The 24669-nt window shown below is 37.5% G+C and overlaps 1 protein-coding gene across 2 annotated transcripts in view; it reads right to left on the bottom strand.

Annotated features, from left to right (window-relative positions):
* LOC145331935 (carbonic anhydrase 2-like) overlaps positions 1 to 24669 on the bottom strand; it is a 52362-nt gene that overhangs the window by 16670 nt on the left and 11023 nt on the right. The gene's annotated exons all lie outside the window — the stretch shown is intronic.

Here is a 24669-nt window from a genome sequence, read left to right as displayed (position 1 = left end):
ACAAGATCAATTAATAAACAGAATAAAATATTATACGTTAACTTAAAACTTTGAGCACTAAAAAAATCTTTTTTTTTTCTTATCACGGTTGATTTTTTATTAAATGGATAAGTTAGGGTACAATGTTTGGCACTTTCAATATAAGTAAATGATAATAACAAAGCCACAGAATACGATAATACCTTCAGAAAAATCGATGAAAATAGTTTTCATACTAAATTTTGTTTTTTTTATATTTTTTCTAAAATGTCATGACAGAAGATGTAAAATGTCGTCTTAGTTTTTTGAAAGGATTAATCTTCTCTGAAATCTAAATTATCAAAATATTTTTTTTGGTAAATGATTATACGATATATGTCAAACATTTTATCAAAAAGAAATATTTAAAATTGTGAGGTAGAAACCTGAATAATTTTTCTTGTGGAAATAGCTTTCTGCAAATGTTGATAAACATATGTCTGCTAGCATTAAGATGTTTGTACTGCCAATACACGTTGGGTTTTATTTAAATAATTTTTTTAAAATGTTCTTTTTTTTACCTCGTATACTAATAACGAAAATCTGATTCACTTATAGTCGGAAATTCATTATGAAACAGGGGACATGCACAAAATTTTTGAGCCCTGATCAAATAGGAGCTGAGATAATAGGGGGGCAGGCGACCGACTGATAAGTGTTAAATAGAAGTTGATTGAATATTGGTTGGAAAAGGTGATCATTAACCACCCCCACCCCCCCCCCCACCCCCCCAATCGACTAAGACTCGCCTACGGCCCGATCTTTTAGGATTGCTTTGTAATTCACATTTTTGAAAGTCTTTCAACAGTATACACAGCAAATTCTCTCTTTTTTAACTAACTTTCCGAACAATATACCTAAAGCATTTGAATTAACAAAGGATATGCTAATATTTTTACCATTCAAGTTTATTTAATATTCTAATAAATAGCGCAACCCTCCAAGTTATGGCTACTTTTCATGAACATATGATCTAAAGAATAAGCTCTGACGCAATGTCATGTAAGGATATTATAATATTCATTAAAAAAATTGTTATTTTTGCATATATGTTACATTTTACAGTGTTTTGTGGCTCAAAAGAAAGACAATTAAAATTTATTTCATATTATATAGTTTAAATTGCATAAGATAACCTAGAAATAGTAAAAAAGTCCCTTTCTTTTTTTGTCGTAAAACAGAAATTAACAAAGATTTTTATTAAAAAACACCTTAGTGTAAAAATTAAAAATTCTAAATATGGTCACAAAAAGATTCAATTAGTTTATTAAATGTTTCATTTTCAGCAAATGACGATTAATCTCTATTACAAAGAATAAAGTGTAAAAAGATATTCTCGTTTTAATTTTAAGCAACTTAAAATGCATTTTAATACCTTTTAATGATTTATTTTTTAAAACATCATTTTATAAAATGTTATTGATTTTTAAAGTTTTATATTAGAATGTTTTTAAATTTTGTTAACATTTTGTTTTAAATGTAGAAAATTGGTAATTCTAAACATTCAAAAAATGATTTTATTAAATTTTCATCACTTAAATTGCATGTTTGATGAAATTTTCAACTGATAATACAAGAAAAATCGTTTAAGTTTTATTATATTTTACTTTGAAATGTTAAAAAATATAATTATTGTCAAAAATGTGGAAGTTATACTTTCCTCAAAAAAAGACCTAAAACATGCAAATTAACACGTGTAATGAGATTTTTTTTCTTTCAGGTTTAATTTTAAGTAATTATTGATATTTTTTGTAAAAAGGATTTTATATAAAAAGTTTTAAAACTCGAGTTATGTAGTGGTTCTAAAAAAGGTTGCGAATTTATGCAATTTTCTTGCAAAAAAAATTTTCTAGGATTTTAAAAATAGCATAGGGTGTTATTAGACGTACTTACAGATACAATTGCTAAGTCATTTTGGCCAAACACTAAAATAAAGTTTTGACATCTGAGGGACCATACGTGTTATGGTTAAAGAATCTTTGGGTACTTTGGCTTTAAAGGAAAATTATTTGGTTTATAGACCATTGTTAAATGCATAAATATAAGCACATAAAAATTACTAAAACATAATATTTGAATCATAATAAAGTTTCACGTGTAGCTGGCTAAAGCCTTAAAACTTAATAAATCGGTCCCATATGCCATACAATTATATATGAAACGAAGAAAAAACTACCTGAAGTTCTTATGGTTTAAGCACCTGGCATACTAGGGTTATTCACGCACTCTGAGACCAATGTTAGGCCCGACTCAATTCTCCGAATGTCTTTATCCACACACATATAAATCAGAAGTAACGTGGAGAGACCAAAACATAAACAATATTCAAATGCCGCGACTCTTTAGGAAAGTTAAACAAAGACGACATTTTTTCTGGACTGGAATTATGGAATAAGGAAATTAATTTTGATCTTGATAAACACAAAGCTTCCTCGAAAAGAGGTTAAGACACACCCCCCGTTTGAAAGTCAAATTAACACTAGCACTAGCAACATTTCTCACTAAACTCAACTCACCATAATCACATGAGAATGGCCACATCCCGAAAAACATGACAATTTTTGCTCCTAACTAAATGAAACCCCGTGAAATGCATACGCAATATTATACTCCTCACTAGGACTCATAATACCTAACATTTTAGGATAAAAGGATGGGGATTGGTTCGTACCATACGATATTCCAGGCACATGACATTGACAAGATCACATACACAACATCCTAAAATGGACAATCCTATTAATCATGATTTTATAAATATAACAACTTATACTGGTTAATAATCATTTCATAATCAATAGGTATTAAAACATTATTAATAATCAATAAGTACCTACGATAATTTGGTTGAAATGTAAACAAATAATGGTAAGACAAATAACGAAATAAATCTTAGACAAGAAAATTAAGATTTATAGGTACTTAAAACTAAATTTGTTAAGCATCAAAAAGAGTAGTTAGAAAGAAAAAAATTTCAAAATCCTCGGGCAGAAAGTTTTTCAAACTTAATGAATAAGAACTGTAATTATCTTAATCAACAATAAAACTTTTCAATACTTAGATAATAGCAAAATGATAATAATATCTCTGTTAGAATTTCCATCGAAATTATGATAAAATATCAATTTTAAATCTTTGCAAAACAACATTGAGAATTTAAATATGAATTTTCAATCATTCCTTGATCTGAATAAAATCTTTTACTTGATTGAAATTCATATGTAACTTTAAAGAAAAATCTGCTAAAAAAATACTTGATTTTTTCTTAGAATAAATATCGAATCACGCAACCTCGACACATTTATTCTTTTTTTTTTTTTTGGTAAACTTTTCAGGTAAGTTTTATAATGAATTGTACTTTTGAAAAGAAATTAGACTCAATAAAAATAAATTTGAGCATATGAAATAGAATAAAAATTAATCGCATTTCGCTTGATTCTTATTTTAGGCATAAAAATAGGCATATGAAAATGTAGCTTTTTACTAAAAAAATGTTTTTAATTTTCATAAAATAAGAATCAATTATTAATCATAATTTTTAATAACTGCCTGACTGATACAGCATGTTCTTCCAGGGGAGATTTATCTGTCAGCCTGAACAAGACTCTTGCAGTCTTTCTCCCTTCTTCAATCTTTGTCACACGGCCCATCCGCAGACATCTCATCAGCGGATTTGTACTCGTAACCAGCACTACATCTCCGTCAACTAGCGGCTCCGCCATTTCATCTTTCCACTTGGACAACCTCAATAACTTTGGCAAAATCTCCTGGCGGTAGGAAGCCCAAAACTGGGAAGACAAATCTTCTATCAACTTCAACCTGCAGGAAATCTGGTCCTCTGGTTTCATTGCCACATTGCACAACGGCTGGCAGCCTACATTCCCTAGCAGCTGGCCAGGTGTAATCAACCGCCAATTTTCCGCATCATTCGCAGCTTCTACCGTCAAAGGCCTGTTACTCATTATCTTGCTAACCTCTGCCAACAGAACAATAACAACAACGAACACCCACACATTCTTCGTGGCTTTCTGACTCCTCGTTTTGGCGGTAGCTCTCCTTGTAACCAGTGGACCCATAAGGTCAACTTGCACTGCTTCAACTGGCCTGCTCGGAACCAGCTTATCAGGTAAGACATCTTCAGCGGCTTCTCCAGTAACTTTCATTGAACACAACTTAACCATCTTAGTATTCAACTCCTCCAGTGGTAAATCCTGCTTGACTTGCTCGGCAGTTTTCACCGGCCACGCACTCTCGTCCTGGCGCAACCATTCTGGACCCAATCTGTACCTGGAACCTGGACCCAAATCTGTTACCTTGCAGGTGCTCCTGGATGACTCTGAGGACAAAAAATCAGGCAAGGTGCCTCCACTAACACTGACAGCTTTATACGCAGATTTCTGCTCACCAGCTCCACAGTCCACAGATAAAACCACTTCCAAAAATGGTTCTCCACAACATAGACTGGCCCACTTTCTGGTAGGTTGACGGGAACACGTCAGGATGAGTATTTCCAATGATGATATCCAAGCCTCCACTAATATATGTGAATCTTTCTGGCGGCATCTTGAATATTTCGGCGGCGGTTTCAGGATGGACCGAGCGCATCTTGTTGCCACCGCCGAGGTTAGGCATAACAGCTGCCTCAAATTCCCTCAAATTACCATCCCTGTCCTTCAGATAGAACACAACATTGCGGCAGGATGATTCACTACCGTCAGCCACAGAAATGGTTGTATATCTGCCGGTAGATTTCAGCTTCAATTTGTTGGACAACTTCTCTGTTGTAAAACTTATAATAATTTCGCTTCAAACTAAGGACAATATTTATTCTTAGAACAACGACGACATTTGAAGCGCAGTTTATTGGTGATGCCCCGTTCGTTGTTTTATTCTTGGAACAACGACGACATTTGAAGCGCAGTTTCTTGGATATGCCGCGTTTGTTGTTGTTTAAATATTTCATCATGCTATTCTGTGACAGCAAACATATTCAGTTTAGCACGTTTTTTGGTTGTGAGAGGTTAATATAATTGTTTGTGTGATTTACGTTAATATTAATTTTAATGTATTTTTAAATGGTTGTTATAATTTTACGAGAATATTTTATTTAATAAGTTTATCTTTTTTCAGAGATTTTCGTAGTAAAATTTAGAACAACCTTAGATTGTCAATATATCTGTGATAATGAGCATTCGTTTAGTGCCGGGAACATAGTTTTAATTGTTCAAGCTCAATAAATCAGTAAAAAACTAATCTATATGCGTATCTAAAGTATTACGTTAATAATGATAAAATGTTTCATTTTCTCTCTTAATCGGGTCAATCGTTAGGACCCCATAGAAGTCATTTTACAGTTCTAAATTTTAATGAGTTTTATAAAAGCATTTTATACTTTTTTTTTATATCAAAAAGTGTGTTGTAGAACAATTTTGTATCAAATAAAATCGCGCGAAACCAAAGGGCGAATATAGTGATAATATATCGCTTCTAACATTGATTTTCCCGCGGAAATACTAATTTAATGTTACAAAACAACTGCACATTATTATTCTGTGTTCTCAAATGAAATTCCCGCGGATTTTAAGTATAATACTCTGTAATTTTCGTCTAATTTTCCCGCGGATTTCAATCCAATCTGCCGCGATTTTTTATTAGTGTTTTTTTTTAATAACAAATAAATCCCGCGAAATTAAGTGATGATATTGCATCTGTCGGTGAATCTTCCGCGGAAATACTGAGTTATTAGCACAAAACAATAACACACTATTCTACTGTGTTAATACGAAATTTCCCGCGGATTTTAAGTAATAGAACACAACAATTTTCTCAAACTAAATCGCGCGAGATTAAAGGGTGAATATAGTGATAATATATCGAATCTATTGTTGACATTCCCGCGGAAATACCAAGTTATTATTATAGTACAATTATACACTATCCTACTGTGTGTTAAATCTAAGATTCCGGCGGATTTTTAGTAAAATAACACAATAATTTTCGTCTAATTTTCCGCGCATTTTAATCGAACTTGCCGCGATTCTCGGCAGTTTATTCAATTGAAATAATACAGAAATTATTGTTAATAAAAGTGATCTTTCTGCAGAATAATCTGTTGTCAACTTTCTGTAATATAATTAGATTTAAATCCCGCGGAAAGTTAAATAAAGTCACTATTTAAGTTATTAATAACACCCTAGTAACCTCTGTCTCAGCACTTAACCTTTCTTTTTTGTGTGTGCTGATATAAGCACTTTTGTCAGATCTAATTATTATTGACAATTACTCTGTGAATTAATTAGATGCAAAATCCTGCAGAAATAAAAGTGATAATTCATGTAAACTTGAGTAATACTCCACAGAATGTCTATTATCTCCTTTAAACTTAATAGTGATACTGAACCTGTAATTCATAGTTTATGGGTATTTTAACCCATGACATTTGTCTTTTTCATAAATACTGTTAAAAAGATACAGTTTACTGGATAATTCTGAGCAGGGCTCTCCTCTAGAGCTAGCCGATTAATTACAAGGTATCAAAGACATGCAGCGTCATGTTATATTAATTTTTTTTTTTTTTTCTAAATGACTTTGCTGCCAGTTATAATATAAAGTTCCTCATATTCCTTTTTATATAAATACTATCAAGAATAAGGATATAATCTTAGAGTATATTTTCTAAGCAGGGCTCTCCTCTAGAGCTAGCTAAATAATTATAGAAATGAATTTACCACCAGGCTCGAGAGAAAGCTCCACTGATAGGATTAGAGATCAAATCACCCCCAAAGATGTGTCATCCCCCTGTCGAGGAAGGTCAAGTTCTCTTAAGAGGGGTGTGCCTGTATCAAGAGGAAGATCAATAACTGTTACAGGAGCTCAAACACGCTCACAATCAGCTAAGTCTGGATTAACAGAATGCAGTGAGAAAGATAATCCCTTGCTGACTATCAGGAAATCCCAGCGGTCAGCCATTATAGATAAGAAGCGAGCATTGTCACCTACCATTGGGATTAGTACCAGTACGCCATTATGCAGTCCAAATCATTCTAGTGGAGAAGATAATAACACCCCAAAGGTCAATAATGATGATACCTCCACATTCATCTCTACTCCCTTTGCTGCTAGTGCAGGTACTGCACTGATATCAAACCCGGACTCACTTCCTCCAATCAATAATGACTGCTCTTTATCAGACATAAACACATTTCTGGATTCAGTCACAGTCCATATAAATCATTATGGTACAAATACATGCGTTGATCAGAATTGGAAATCCAAATTTCACTCAAAATATATATCGTTATCATCCAGCTTGAGTAAAGTAAGAATGATTGCACTTGAGCGTGAACTTGATCATGTCTTAGAAAGGTGTTCAGAGCTAGCAACTCTTCTTGATGAGCATAAGCTAAAGTGGAGCTTGAAGTGTACATCTGAATCCAACCTAAGCAGCTTCCATGGATTCCCTTCTCTGGTTGAAAATTCTTCTGACCAAATAGCTCCCCGTGGTATAAAACAAATTGGAGAATCATCATCAACAACCATGGAAATTCTTAATCGTCTCACTGCTCTTGAGGCAGTCATACCAGCATTAAATTCACTGAAAGCTCACCAACCTCGTCTAGCTGAAAGAGTAGCAGTACTTGAAGCCAATGAAACGCTAGACATGAATGCAAGACTAATCTCCTTGGAAAATACTTTGAAGCAACTTCCATCGAGTGATGCACTTAATTCACTACTTACCAGTTCCAATGAACTGGTTCAAAAATGTGCAAATACTGATCTGGCTATAAAAAATATTACTGAGGTAAATGAAAAGTTGAATACCTCTCAAAGGGCTTTGCTCAGGGAGCTTAATATGTTCAAGACTAACACTGCTGTTGAATTGGAATATATACGTCAAAGCAATAGTAAAAACATTCCATTTCCAACAACCCAAGAGCAGACTGCATACATTGCGAATGAAGTGAGTTATGCCTCCAATCTTAAGGGTACTCCCCCAGTACTATCCAATCATAATTCACAGCGTGTTACATCTTGGGTTGAATCCCAGCGTAAGTCTTACCCACTTCAACAATTAACAGCTCCTAATGAAGTGAGCCATGCCCCTAATCTTAAGGGTACTCCATCAGTACCAATTGATCCTAATTCACAGCATGTTACATCCTGGAGTGAATCTCAGCGTAAGTCTAATCCATATCAACAATTAGCAGCACCTCATAATGCTCAACTTATTCCTGAAGTCAATACTGGTCTTCAACCTACTATAAACAAGAAGGCAATGTGTGATATACCTAATCCAATGAGCAATGATGATAATGCCTCAATCCAAAGTAACAATAGTGATAATGTCAGCAATGCTCTAAACCTACAGGGAAAACTTATAAAATCCAATATTGCTGGATTAAAGAGGTTAATATCTCCCGACCCTGCAAAAATGTCAAAATGTACACTCTCTGACATTTACAGGAATCAGTTGCCAGCTGTTGACTCACAGAGTAGGGAAATTCAAAGATCACTTCATTATTATATGAAAAACTCTAATCATGATATTATGCTTTGCGAGGAGGTAACTGTCACCATTGAAAGGGCAATTGACTGGTCAGCTCAAGTAAGAAACCTTTATCACAGTCTTGGTATTCACCAGCGTTCCCAAGCCAGCAAACTGTATGACAGCCTGCCAAAATTCTCCAAACATTCAGAAATAACTGTATTTGAATTCTTTAGGCGCTTTGCTGCTTATACTGAAGATTTTGACATTTCAGAGGAAAAGGCAGAACTGCTGTACAACAAATTCCTATCATCTAGCATTCAGGATGAGGTTTCGGAATTCAAAAATGATTATGAATCCATAAAAAGAGTCCTTATACACAGGTATGGTGATTTAAAAACATTGACTACAGATATCTTGCTTCCTGTCAGCAAACTAAGTAAACCTAATTCACACCATGATCCTAATACAAGCTTTGAGTATTACAGGACTCTTAATTCAGCCTTTCAAAGAATCAACAAACTTCTTGTTTCTGAAGACATCCCTTCAGATGAGGCAAAGGAATACATTTTCTCAATTGATTTCCTCCATTTATTACTATCATATGTTCCTTATGATGCCAAATCAAAATTTGTCGATAAAATGCAGATGATGGATGAAGATACTGTAAGAATTCGCGGTAAAACTGCATTTAAACTATTGATAAATGCTGTTTATCAATCATACCAGTCCCATGATACTGCAGCACGTACAGAGGCTCCACCAAACAGTGAGCTAAATAAAGTACGAGTTGAGAGGTCAAAGACAGTAAGGGCTCATGCTGTTTCATCTGAAAGAAATATTACTGATTCTGATGCAGATAATGATAGAGAACCCCTTGCAGGTTCTGTTAATTTTCAAAAAAAAGCTTCTAGCAGTAAACCAGCTTCCCAATTAAAGTTTCCTTGTATACTTGATGGTCACAAGCACCAGCTAAATGAATGCAGGGAGTTTTTCTTCAGAAGCCCAAAGGAGAGGATTGAAGATCGCAGGAAATTTCCATATCGTCATTGCCTAGTATGCTTGCAGTCATCTGACAACTGCAGTTCTAAAGGGTGTAGTAATATGGATCAAGTTCCCTTTGAATTGATTTGTAAAGAGTGTAAAAAGGCCTCTAAATCAAATCCAAGAAGATCACCATATTCTGTGCTATTTTGTTTCAACCCCCAACATACTAAGCCCTCCAATGTTGAGATCCTTAAAGCTATTGAGAAATACATTCCTGGGTTTGATGTTGACAATCTGAAAGCCCCAATAAATATGGCATCTCACTTTCAAGTTCTTACTGGGCTGAAACCTAAAAGCAAAGATCTATCTCGCTCCAAGAAACCTAACCTGCTAGACCCTACACCTGTATTTGATACTTCGACAGGTAAAGAGGAAAAACCTAGTCCTGAGGATATCATTAATGAAGTAAAGCATGATTCTATTGGAGTCATGCAGTTCCTTAATATTAATGGCAAATCTATTTTGTGCCTTTACGACCGAGGTGCTAACCAGCACCTAGTCGAGGGAAAGCTAGCAGAAGAAATAGGGATGAAAGTCACAGGAACAGAACCAAGTGCTATAGGCGTTGTTTCTGGTGGAAAAATATGGACAGAGTATGGAACCTATCAAATGATACTTGGCCCCACTCCATCTGGTAAATATCATGAACTAGAAGCTCAGGGAATGCAAACCATAACTATTAAGATTCCTGGGTATGATCTAACAGCAGTTAATGAAGAAGCTCGTCAACATTCTAATCTCCCTCTCAACACTCCACTACCACAGTACATTGGTAAGGATAGAATTGGATTGTTAATTGGGTTAAAATCACCCGAGCTTGAACCAGAATGTGTCCTCAGTCTTCCGTCAGGGATAGGTCTGTACAAAGCCCCATTTAAAGACATTTTTGGTTCATATTACTGCTATGGTGGCCCCCACTCCTCCTTCTCTGAGGCAAATCATAAATTTCATGGCAATGTAAACCACTTCAATATCTACTTCTCTGAAGTGGTTAACCAGTATCGTAATTCTTTATATCCATCATTAATGTATGCCCTTAAGCCAGATATAGTTGATTCTGAGTGTGCACTATCAGAGTTCAAAACTCCATCACTGTCGTACAGCTACACGACTCTATCAGGGGAAACCATTTTTCCTACCCCAGTCGACAGTAAGAGTTTCAATGAATTGGGTCAAGAAGTCTTTGATGAATGTTTACCTGATTATGAATTGTGCTCTAGCCTTCATTGCCAGTGTTTCAGTGTTACGGCATTTAAGGCCAAGGTCCCATTAAGAAAACTCAGATCATTCTTGGATGAGCAAGATAAAGACGACACAGTCAACTTCAGGTGTGAAAAGTGTAAGCTTTGTAAATGCTCGGTCTCTAACCGTACTAAAATGATGTCGCTGAATGAAAGAATTGAGCAACAAATGATTGAGGAGAGTGTCTCTGTTAATCTTGATGAGAAAAGAGTTTATGTTGACCTGCCGTTTGTCAAGCCTGCAGATCAATTCCTATCTGATAAGCATGGGGGTAATGATAATTATAAACAAGCTGAAAAGGTATACAAGTCCCAATGCAAAGCATCTGATGATATCAAAGCAAGGGTCAAGGAAGCTCATAAAGACCTAGTTAGTAAAGGTTTTCTTAAGAAACTGGAGGATCTCCCCCAACAACATCAGGAGTTGATAAATAATGGTGCATTTAGGCATTATATGCCATGGAGATATGTCCTGAAGGATTCAGCCAGCACACCAGTGCGACTGGTGGTTGATCCTTCAATGTCAGGATTAAATGAATGTCTAGCCAAGGGTGAGAACAAGATGAAGAAAATCCAGGACATCCTTAACCGGGCAAGGACAAAGAAATTTATTTGGACAAGTGATATATCAAAGCTTTACAATAGGCTCCACTTAAAACCAAGCTCTTATAGATATCAACTTTTCTTATTTGGGGACTTGGACCCCAGTAAACCACCTGATGTGTATGTCATGCTAGTAGCATGGTATGGAGTATCAAGCAGTGCCAATCAGGCTACATATGCTTTAGAAAAACTTGCAACACTCCTCAAAGACCAGTATCCTTTGGCTTACATTGTCATCATCCTTGACACATATGTGGATGACATGATTGGTGGAGACCATACAAAAGAAAAATGCCTGGAACAAATTGAACAAGTCCTTAAAGTCTTAGAAGCAGGTGGCTTTTCTGCAAAATTTGTGATTCTATCTGGTCACCCAGAGCTTGAGGACTCCTTAAAAGTCCTAGGTTACAAATGGAACGTGTCTCAGGACACATTCTCTCCTGGTTTCACAGAGCTAAACTTCAACATTAAGAAGAGGGGAATTAAATCTCCAAACCCATTTCCAGTCCAAAATCCAGCTGATGTATCTCTACTTCTTGAATCAACTGAAATTACTAGAAGAATGGTTATTTCAAGAGTTTGTGAGTTTTGGGACACCAGTGGATGGTGGGAGCCATACAAGCTTCAATTAAAGCTTGACTGTCAGGCTCTCTCAGGCCTGGATTGGGACAAACCGCTATCCCAAGATTTACAAAAGTATTGGAGAGATAGGTTTGCAGAGTTTCTAGAAATTCCCAGTCTTAGTATTCCCCGATATCTCTTTCCAGCAAACACTGCTCCTAAGTCTATAAGACTCCTATGTATAAGTGATGCAGCTGAATTTGCTGGCGGTGGCGCTGTTTATGCTGGAGTAGAATTAGAAAATGGTAATTACAGCTGTCAACTAATGGCATCTAAGAGCAGATTGATGAAGAACTCTGTGCCTCGCAACGAGCTGGAGGCTATCAGAATCACTGCAGCTCTTGCCTATGATATCAAGCTATCACTTGGAGATTTAGTCACTGAAGTTCTTTACTTCACAGATAGTTCTATAGCTATGGCCTGGTGCCACAATACAAACAAGAGGCTTAGACTCTTTTGTCTGAATCGAGTCATGGAAATCAGAAGGTTAATTGAAGCAGTTGTAGGAACAAAGGAATCTATACCTTTATATCATATTGATGGTTCTTTGAATCCAGCAGACATGATTACAAAACCATCTTCTTTAAAACCATCAGACCTCTCAAGTGGTTCCTTGTGGGTATCAGGTTATCCATGGATGAAGTTGCCAAAGAAATCAATGCCTAAAACTACATTCCTGGACATACAACTCTCTGCTACACAGAGCCAACTTCTTAATGAGGAATGCTTTCCTGAAGTTCCACTTCCTTCGGCACAAGTTTCCTCTGCTTCACTACAATTTTTTCCTACCTCAATGCATTGTAGTGGTTGCCCTCAACATAATGGCCAGATTCTAATAGAGCAATGCTTTGGCATCTCAAATGTAGTTCAACATTGTCTAGAATGTTCATGTAATACCAATTTCCATTCTTTCGTTGCTAAAGCCGGCAGGGTTTCTACATCACCTATTGATGTAATTAAGAATGGATTCTCTAAATCAATAAGAATTATGACTAAAGTACTTGACTTCATCTGGTCAGTCAAACACAAAGCCCATCAGAGCAGGGGACTCCATCAGTCCCAGGATTGTAAAAAGTGCTCTGCTATAGCAGCTTCTAATGGTGTTCCTCCTGAGTACTTTAAGATTCTCAGCATTGAATCTTTTAATCATTTTCTCCGTATTGAAACTTGTATCTTGCTGTCAAAACTAAATAAGGTTAAATTGCAGGATTACGAAGAGAAAGATGGTATATTCTACGCTCATGGAAGAATCCCAGCAGATGCCGAGGTAATCCAGAAAGACCTAAACTTCAAAGTATTTTTTGATGGAAATATGATAAAAGGTGTGTTACCTATTGTATCAGCTGATTCTGACTTGTTCTTTTCATTATTGATGGAAATTCACCACAAGACCAGGAAGCATGCTGGAAATGAAGCCACGTTAAATGAGCTAATGAAGGAGGATTATTCAAGAAGTTCGCAGGAATTGCCCTCGCTGCCGTATGCTGTTGAAGAAAACGCTTGAATTAGAAATGGGTAACCATCCTCAATCTAGATATCAAATAGTACCTGCTTTCTACCACTCTATGTGTGACATAGTATATGGCTTTAAATCAAAGCCTTTCAGAAACTCTCGGTCTACAAGGTCTCAACCTGAAGTGAAAATTTATGCTTTAGTCATAGTATGTCTCTTGTCATCTGCAACTAGTATCCTAGTACTAGAAGGATTAGAAACCCAAGATGTTGTAATGGCTCTTGAAAGGCATTCTGGCAGACATGGAGTACCCTCATGCCTATTTGTCGACCAGGGCACACAGATGACAAGCTTGGATAAAGTAGAATTCACTTTGCGTGATGCTAATCATCAATTACGGGAGTCCCTTGGCATAGAAGTTTATCCATCCACTTCTAAAAGCCATATGGAAAGAGGAAGAGTTGAAAGAAAAATTAGAACCCTCAGGGACATGCTTAATAAATCAGCTATCAACACAGATATTGCTCTTACCCCCATACAATGGGAAACAATCTTCAGCAAGATGGCATCAGAGATAGATGATATACCCCTGGCAAGAGCTGACCAATCTAATTCAGCTGACTTTGGGTGGGATATACTTACACCAAACCGATTTAAACTTGGCAGATCACACAATAGAGTTATTGAAGGACCGATGCATCTGACAGAATCATCATGCCCCACTCATCTCTTAAAACGCCTGGAATCTATTCAGTCATATTGGTACCAACTTCTTCTAGATCGTATGCACCATCTCATTCCTAAACCTATCAAAATGAGCCATACTGATGAAGTGAAGATGGAGGATATTGTTGTTTTTCGATTTCTTGATAACATCAATAATAAGTTAGAGAAGTGGAAGTTAGGCAAGGTTGTAGATATCATCAAAAATGGAAGAGGAGTCCTTATTTCCTATCCAAACACTTCTGGAAAGAAGTGTGTTATCCGGTTTGTTGAGAGATCACCAAGAGATGTGTGTGTTATTTCATCTGTGACAGATCTTAACCTCAATTCTAAAGAATTCTTTCAAAGTATCAATACTGTTAAGTAAATCTGGATGTTTTTTTTTGTATTTATTCATCTCTACTATCTTTTAATCACTTATTGAATGTGTAATTTTATAAAAATATTTTATACTATGTAAATAAAATTCATTTTATTGTTTTTATCATTAAGATAGATAGTTAATTTTATGTTTAATTCCCGGCACACCAAATATTTCTATTTTAAATATAATTATGTGATTGTTTAATAGATTTATAATGTCTGCACCAGATCCAATTTCAAAGCGAAAGTATTTGGATGAAAGATTGAAAAGCAGAGACCCAAAGGATTTAGGTGGAGAAGAGCTTTTTCTGACTGAATCCTACCAAAGAAAATTGTTTTCTGAAAAATCAGAAAAATATGAAAATGTACTCTATGATGAGTCTGACATCTTTAAGGATGAAAATGAGGAGTCCAGTGCATACACTTTCAACTACTACTACCAAAGACAGACGAAGAACAGAGGCTGAGATTAAAATAAAACTAAGGACAATCCACCCCAACCCAGGACCCAGAGACAAGACAGAGGAGGGAAAGAGACGGAGACGAGAAAGGAGGAATACTAGGAGAACAGAAAAGAGACAAGCCAGAGAAAATACTGACCAGAACAGGAGAACAGACCAGGCCCTAAATATCATCACCTGGAATGCTCAGAGAGTATCACTAAGACAACAGAACAGAAGGAGACTGAGAGCAATGGCAGACAGAGCTAACAAAAACAATTGGGACGCAGTTTTAATTTCTGAAGTAAAGAGCGAGAGTCAAGGGACAATTTGGTTAGGGGAAAATGAAAACCTAACAGCTATCACCTACACCAACAGAGCTGCAATACTTTTAAGGGGTCGCATATTAGAGTCTTGGTGTGAAAATGGCCAACGCACCAAATACAATGAGAGAACAATTTCTATCAAATCCCTAGGACATTCCCTCACAGCCACATACATGCCAGTGTGGAAGGGAAACAATGAAGCAGAAATAGAGGAAGCTAGAGAGGACCTGAGAGTACACACAGAATGGGCAAACAAAGATGAAGTTCTAATAGTGGGAGGAGACTTTAACGCACACATTGGAGCCAACGAGGACAGAGCAGGAGTGTGTGGAAAGTTTGGATTGAGACAGACAAACAGACAAGGTCAAGAACTGATAGAGTTTTGTGAAGAAAACAACTTATGTTTCGTAAACAGTTTTTTCAATCACAAAAGGAGAGGAACATGGTTCAACCCGGCCCTTAGAAGATGGTATGAACTAGATGGATTCCTCATGCGCAATAACCAAAGACATAAACTAGTCAGAAAAATTTGCACAGTTGGAGAAAACTCATTGTCAGACCACAAACCAAAGAAAATGACGTTGACCATAGAAAAACCAAAGAAGAGTATACCATTTAACCAAAAACGGACACCAAAAATATGCTGGGAGAAACTGAAAGACGAGGTCATTGCCACTAGATACAGACACAGAGTAGAAATACTACTGGAGGAAAGAGAACGAGAACGGCTGCATGTGCCAGAACGGCTGGATGTGCCAGAACGGCTGGATGTGCCAGAACGGCTGGAGGTGCCGGAACGGCTGGATGTGCCGGAACGGCTGGATGTGCCGGAACGGCTGGATGTGCCGGAACGGCTGGAGGTGCCGGAACGGCTGGAGGTGCCGGAACGGCTGAACATGCCGCAAGACTCTACGAATTGGACAGAGATAACAAAAGTTGTGACAAAAGCTGCTGAGGACATATGTGGCTTACAAGAAAAAAAGATTGAGAACCCATGGATGGTTGGAAGAGACGAGGAAATACAGAGATTGAGAGCCAGAATAACTGGATGCCTTACCCAGAGAAATGACTGTATGGAGAGGAGACAAGGAGAGAGAAATGCCGCTGATATAGAAAGACTGGAAGCAGAACTAGACCAGATAAAAACACAACTGAAAGAAGCAAGGACTGACCTTCAGAGAAAAACTAGACTGTGGGAGAAAGAATGGTGGGACGGAATAATATCAGAGTGTGAGGAAGCCGGGATCAGAGGTGACTCTGGAGCTGTTTACAAGAAATTGAAAGAGTTGGGCACTAGAGGTATGACTAGAGCCCCAGACTCCACCAACTTGACTAAAGAGCAGTTTAAGAACCATTTTCAGGAAATCTCGAAGGATAGATTTGAAAACAACCCTGAAGACATGGAAGCAGCAGCAGATCTAGTTGAAGATATAAGTAACACTGAAGAAGCAAGATTATGGTCGGACATATTGGAACAGACTCCATCGAGAGAAGAAATTCTAAAGGAGATGAAAAAAATGAGAGAGTCAGCACCTGGAGAAGACGGAGTGAGGTTAATTTACCTGTTCAAAGGAGGACCAGAAATTATTGAAAAGGTTATAGAAATGGTTCAGTATATGTTTGAAAACGGGGCTGAAAAGTGGGATCTATCACTAAAAATTGGCCTGGTGATTCCACTATACAAGAAAGGCGACAGAAACAATGCTAACAACTACAGAGGAGTTTGCCTGTTGGCCATGGGTTCCAGGATTCTTGCCAGAATCATGGCCAGCAGACTAAGAGTGTGGTCAGAGAAAATGAACCTACTGGACGACGACCAAGCCGGTTTTAGAAAAAACAGATCAACAGCAGATGTTACGCAAATCATGTTTAGGATACAAGAGGACACCAGAGACTTACTTAACAGAGCAACAGCTGCAGGAACTAACATAGACGAAGGAGAAATGCCAGGAGCCCGTCTGTTAGATCTGAAGAAAGCTTACCCAAGAGTAAATAAACCAACACTATGGAAAATTTTAAAGAAATACGGAATTGGAGAGAAAGCTTTGAGAGTTATTTCTGACTTGCATGAGACTACAATGTACAAAATCAAGAGCAGAGAAGGAACAAGCGAGAGTTGGACACCACAGAGGGGACTGAGAGAAGGCTGCCCATCATCCCCAGTCCTATTCAACATTTTTCACCAAGTAGTGATGAGAATAGGAGCCAAAGCAAGGAAAAGAAAGGCGGACGAGACAGATATGGAGGTAGGCATCAGCTTCAAGTGGATCCCAGGTAGTGCCTTTCCAAGCACTGGAACATGGGAGAAACCCAACAATTCAGAAGCTAAGAGAATAAAGATTGACAAAGGACTGTTTGCTGATGACACAACAATTGCTGGAAAGAAAAAAGAGCTAAATCAGGGTGTTGACGAGACAAAGAAGGTCATGAACATGTTTGAGGAGAGAAATAATGATGACAAGGAGGAGACACTAAATTTTGGAAGGGAGGATAGTGAAAAGATCAGAATGCTTGGATGTTACATGGGTGAGAGTGAAGACACCAAACAGAGAAAGAAGAGGGCTGGAGCCACCTGGCTTAAGGTCAAAAACAGGTTAAAAGGCTCTAAATTGTCCAAGAAAATGCAGGCAAAAATCATTGAGGCCTGTGTTGAATCTACCTTACTTTTTGATTGTCAGACTAGGACATGGCACCTGAGCGAAATCAAGCAACTCCAGAGCACAATGGACAAAAAATATAGGTGGCTGTGGAGTAAGAAAATCAAACCCCCACTTATTCAGATGCAAGAGGACGGTTATAACATGCAAGATGTCAGAAACGAATTGGACGTGAAGAGTGTAAGATGGAAAATTGAAAAACGAGTAATGGAACGGATTGGACATGTTTTCAGAATGGATGACGACAGAATGACGAAAGCAGTAGTATTAGGCTGGATGGAAGATTTGGAGTCATTTGACAAAGTTCCAGGAAAGAAGAGAAAAACCATACTGTACTGGAAGAGGCTACTGAGGGAGGCCAGTATAGATTACACACAGATCGGACAGCTGACAGAGGACAGGAAAGTGTGGAAGGCAACAGTCCAGGAACGGATGAAGTACCTGGAGTCCTGGGAAAGACGGAAAGGAAAGAGAATCCCGGAAGAAAGCGGCCCTAGAAATCCGGTAGACGACATTGACGACAACTTTATTTGCACCTACGAAAACTGTGGTATTGTTTGCGAAAACAAGACAGGTCTCATTAACCACAGAAAGAGAGTCCACGAGAAATCTAGTCATAAAATGAAATTTACATGTGATTTATGTGGAGAAATTTTTGACTACAAGTCAAATCTAACAACACACATGAAGAGCTGTACAGGATCATACATCGACGCAGACAGAAAGAAATGTGATAAATGTGAGAAGATAGTCAGCAAGTCTAACTTTGCCAGGCACAAGAAGAAGTGCAATCCTGACGCAGAGAATGAGGGGCAAGCTCCGAGGTCCAGAAGAGCCCCATGTGAACACTGTGGTCTACAGTACACAGTACAAAATTTAGCCAGACATAGAAGGAAGTGTAGAGATGGGCGGTAGTGTCTTACGAGACAGAATACCTTTCAAGTCAAGTCAAGTTAAGAATCTATGAGCAACATCTGAAAATCAAAGATAACTGGAACATCTCTGATATCCTACCTAGAGGTTCACCACTAAATACCTCACTTTACACTGATCAATATTACACTAGATCATGGAATCAGCCTGTTATGAACAAACAACTAGTACCAGACAAAATGACTCATATGCTGATCCTGATGGGTGATTACAGTAAGAGGGAGTTGTCCTCTGCACTGTCCAGGCTGAATAATGCACTCAATGCTCAGTCAAGATCATTTTTCCATACACTCAATGCTCCATGCTTCATTCAAACAGTGAAAATACCAAGACAAGCCTACTTTGATCTTCTGTCAGCCAAGAAAGATGGGAAGGAGTGTCATACTGTTGAAGTCAATGCTGATGACAAAACATTAGTTGAAGTACCTGTTGGAATAACCTTTTCTGATGGTTACACAACCACCCTTACCATAAAATTTCCCTGGGACAGGGTACCAGAGGATACCCATGATCAGTATGTCCCGAAGTGCCAATCATTTACCTTTACATTCAGTGATATGCCTAATGAAGTTCTTGAGTTCCTGAAAGCTAGGCCTGTTGTGTACATGGATAATGCAGATCATCAAGTCAAATTACTAACCTCTTTTCTTGAAGATTTCTATGGAGTTAGTATCAATTTCAAGGCCTTTGACCTGGGAAGTCTAGCTGTTGCTGCAGGATGCAGAATGGACAGCTTTGATATTTTCTCGCTGTCTGTAGTCTGCAATGGAAGTCCCTTTCCAGTTGGTATTGAATTCATGGATCAAAGATGGGCATGGGCTGGTTCTGAGCAACCTTTATTTATCTGGTATTACTTAGAAGCAAGGCTTAGAAGTATGGTTGAAATTTACCAGGTTCTGATGGGCACCCTGATTAGAAATCTCTTTCCTGATCCTGATTTGACTTTATACTCCTTGAGAATGACTCAGGATTCATTCAACTGTTGGTTCTCTTACTTTGTAGCTAAAGCTCTGATTAATACTTGCATTGATGACACTGATGCAATATGTAATGCTAAGACTAGAGCAGATTTGCTGAGATCAATCAAAGTTGGATTTAACCCTCTTCTTGAGAATCTAGCTGATTTGTATTCTAATATTCCTGTACCCCAATGTGGTGGTGAAAGATATCTGCATCATGCCAGACATGTATTTTTCAATCAGTTTGCTGTGTTAGAGAGAGTCCACCTGCCTGACTTTATGTGTGAACAGCCAACTCCAAGGCCAGACTTGCTAGCCAATAGATATGATCTGTTGTTCAAGAGGGAATATGTAATTGATGATTCTGGTGAGCCATGTCTACAAATTGATCTTCAGCCAAGCCCCCAGTTTTCCACTTCTGTTTATGAGTTCAGTGTGGATATTGCTTTGAAGAATGAGATTAAGTCTCCTAGACCTCAAAATGGTCGTGAAATCATTCCAGCATTGTGTGAATGGGGAAGACTTGATCCGGCTAATATCTACTCTCTTCTGTCTAAACTGTCTACTCTGGATACTAAGGAAGCTGGTGAATTTTGGGTTCAGCACATCAGAGCATATGATTACATGAGAGGCTGCCTACTCAGATTGAGAGAAAAGAAGACATGTGTTAGAATTTTGGATCTGGTCTTAACAAAGAGAGAAGATAATACTAGAGCACAGTTAAAGAGGATTGAGGATTCTGTATCTGGGATTCTACCCAAGAGAAGAATGAATTTCTTGAATGATAAGGTTTTTTATGAGTCTGAGGACAGAGTGGGTTTAGCCCAATCTGTGTATGAAGCTATGCCTGGTAAGAATACTGAGAGAAATAGGCAATGGGCATTGGAGAGAAAGGCTAGGATGAATACTTTTAAGAGGTATAATCCTGATGCTCTAAATAATAGAGAGTTCAGGAAAATGAAGCAGCTAAGAGTTTTGAGAGATGTGTCTGTTACTGTTGGGGAGAGACAGAAGGATAATGAGACAGAGCCTACACCTTCCAGTTCTACTTCTAGTAATAGAATTGTAAGAGACTATACTAGAGGTCTAAAGAGATTGCAGCACAATGATGCTAGACATGTGTTATCCCAGAGGAATCCTAATAAGTTCCCAAGGGATCTGAGAGATCAGCTGAATGGCAATGAGGAAGTTCTAAGAAGAAGATCTCACAAGAGTTCCTCCAGAAGACATTATTAAAGGTGGGTTGTATTTGTTTCTTTAACGCACACCTAATGAGAACTCCATTAGTTCTGGTTACATACCTTAAATCTATGTGTTTGTTGATCAGTTTATATTTTGAGGACTCCTTAAGTCCTGGTTTAATACCTCAAGGTGTTGAGATTCAAGTTTCAATTTGAGTGATGTATGAAGTTTCTATCTTCTAATTGTTGCAGAAGCTGGTTTGAAGCTCTTCCCTTGGCGGGAATGTTGTAAAACTTATAATAATTTCGCTTCAAACTAAAGACAATATTTATTCTTAGAACAACGACGACATTTGAAGCGCAGTTTATTGGTGATGCCGCGTTCGTTGTTTTATTCTTGGAACAACGACGACATTTGAAGCGCAGTTTCTTGGATATGCCGCGTTTGTTGTTGTTTAAATATTTCATCATGCTATTCTGTGACAGCAAACATATTCAGTTTAGCACGTTTTTTGGTTGTGAGAGGTTAATATAATTGTTTGTGTGATTTACGTTAATATTAATTTTAATGTATTTTTAAATGGTTGTTATAATTTTACGAGAATATTTTATTTAATAAGTTTATCTTTTTTCAGAGATTTTCGTAGTAAAATTTAGAACAACCTTAGATTGTCAATATATCTGTGATAATGAGCATTCGTTTAGTGCCGGGAACATAGTTTTAATTGTTCAAGCTCAATAAATCAGTAAAAAACTAATCTATATGCGTATCTAAAGTATTACGTTAATAATGATAAAATGTTTCATTTTCTCTCTTAATCGGGTCAATCGTTAGGACCCCATAGAAGTCATTTTACATTCTCAGACACAAGCGGAAGATTCGCACCTGAATCAAACATGACGGCGGCATGGCAGGCGCCGCCGCCAGGTGCTACAACTGGAACTAACTGCAGCAGGAAGGTACATGTGCTAGGCGCAGAACTTGATTTGTAAACTGTATTCACACTAGCACTAGCCTCATGCAACAGACGACTTTGATATCTGTCGCAATTATTGGTGCCACAGACACCAAGCTTATCCGATTTAGTACAATTGTCAGCAGCATGACCATCACACAGGCAGAGTTCACACAGCTCGTTCTGCTGGACAACTTTTTTTCGGTCAACAACATCCATCTTCTTAAACGTGAGACAACGGAAAATCAGATGTTTATTGTTGCAACTTTCAATAGGACATGTACTATTCCACTTGGAATTTTTGTCCTTTCCAGCCCGTCCATTTTCATTGTCACTGCGGCCATTTACTTGCGCGGCGGCAGCTCTATCACGATTTCTCTTGCCGGCATCAGTGTCATAAGACAGATCACCAGCCAACATTGCTCCTCTTGTCTTATCGAGAAGTTCTACAATCTTCTTGATATTAGGATTGTTCATGCTGCCTAACTCCATCATAATTTTTTCTCTCAGGACGTCTGGACATTTGTCTTTAAAAATATGAATCAGAGTCAGATGATGATAATCCTTTGCTTCAGAACCAACGATGGTTTCTACCTCCTGCATGGTGCTTTTGAAGGTAGCAATTGCACTGACTACGTCTACAGGTTTCTCCACCGGTTTCATCTTATTCAGCTTAGTCAAAATTTTCATAAACCGGCGGGTGTTTGACAAAAACATCTGATCCAAAAACAACCATTGTTCATTATGATCTCTAATCGCTGACACTTGCTTGCGCAGCTCCGTATTGGTTATCACTTTTTCCATACACAGCATCAGACTTAGCCTCTGGTCAGTAAATCCGTAACCAGCGCACAGATCTTTAAAGACCTGTTTAAAGTTGGAGTAATCCGTGTCAGTACCATCGAACGACGGCAGCAAGCTATTATCCCAGCGCCCATACTGCGGGTTGGGACTCCAAATATCCACAGCAGACATACTCCTGGAGAGTGCGGCAGGTGTCCCACTCTCATCCAAGTTAGATGTACGACGTTCCATCTCTCTCAGCCTACGGTACATATCACGTACTTCTTGGCACAACTCGACAGAAATCTCGAGCACTCCCATGTCCATCCTGACTCTCTCAATGATGTCGAGGTTCTTGGCGATGGTGCTCAACCTCGCGTCGTCTGAATCATTGTCAAGCCAGTGCAGAATTTTCGTACACTGCTCCAACGATGCATGAACTTTGTCGGCAACATTTTTCTGTTCACTAGCTTCATCAAAATCACGCTTAAACTCGCGCATCTCACTAGTTTCCATGGCAGATTTTAGATTTTTTATTAGGTCAGATTGGTCCTTGACCTCACTAAAAATGTCACGAATTGATTTTAATTTCACATTTCCACATGAACTTAAACTTTGGCAGGCTTTTAGATTATCATAAAACACTTTTAACTGTTCATCAAACACTTCTAGCCTTTCATTGCCAATAGCGATAGCTCACTCAATTTTCTGCTTTTTAGTGAGTGGCATATTGATTCACTAGGTACTTATTTCACAGAAAAATTGTCACTGTTTTTTGCATCAATAATCACTGGATGCTATTGATCTCTTGAAGAATGCTAATGCCTATTCTTCAGATTCTTTGAAGAATGCTAATGCCTATTCTTCAGAACCATTTGAAATTTGCTAACGCCTAAACTTCAAACTTTGAAATTGTCTTAACCATAACACTTTGGTTAAAGGACGCCTGCAAGAAATAACACGCTTTAACTGCTAAAAGACTGCCACAAGAAGACCCAATACCCCAAATTATAAGCCTTCAGCTTCAATAACAAAAAAGTTCTAGGCATTTCAAAATAGCATTTAATGTTCAATGGAATTTTTGAAAGATTTCCAATGCTCATAAAAGAAAAAACAATATTAAATTACGTTGCCTAGACATAAAATTATAACCTTATCTTTGTCAGAAACTTAGATTGCCTGTAACTGATTACATTTTTACAATAAAAACACCACATTTCATAGTCAAAATCTATGAAAAAAAATCGATTTAAATTGCATTTTTAAACGAAAATAATAGCGGAAACAAAGGGGTAAACTAATACAAGCTTAGCTGTGATTGGTTGTTAAGCTGATTCAGCCTTCTGATTGGCTACAGTACATTCGGTACAACGCAAGTAAAACTTAATTTTTTTTAATGATTTTGACTATAAAAATGGGTATTTTTATTGTAAAAATATAATTAGTTACTGGAAACCTAAATTTATGACAAAAATAAGCTTATAATTTTGTTTCTAGGCCACGTAGTTTAATTTTAAAGTTTTCAACATGAGCATTGCAATTCTTTCAAATTTTCCATTGTACATAAAATGTCATTTTAAAATGCCTAGAACTTTTTTGTTATAGAAGCTGAAGGCTTCAAATTTGGGGTATTGAATCTACTTGTGGCAGTCTTTCAGCAGTTAAAGCGTGGTATTTCTTGCAGGCTTCCTTTAAGTGTGACTTCCGAATTTGCGGGAAGTTCTAGAGATCTTAGTCTTTCAAGGCAAAACCCCCAATACCAGGACCATCAAGTTCAACAGCAGGTTTGAGTATAGATTTATTGACACAAACTGTTTCAAAGTCCTGAAATTACAAGATCAATTAATAAACAGAATAAAATATTATACGTTAACTTAAAA

Source organism: Acartia tonsa, chromosome 11 (genome assembly GCF_053477335.1).
Source record: "Acartia tonsa isolate MP-2025a chromosome 11, ASM5347733v1, whole genome shotgun sequence".
NCBI lineage: Eukaryota > Metazoa > Arthropoda > Copepoda > Calanoida > Acartiidae > Acartia > Acartia tonsa.
This window is presented reverse-complemented; position numbering and strand designations above follow the sequence as displayed.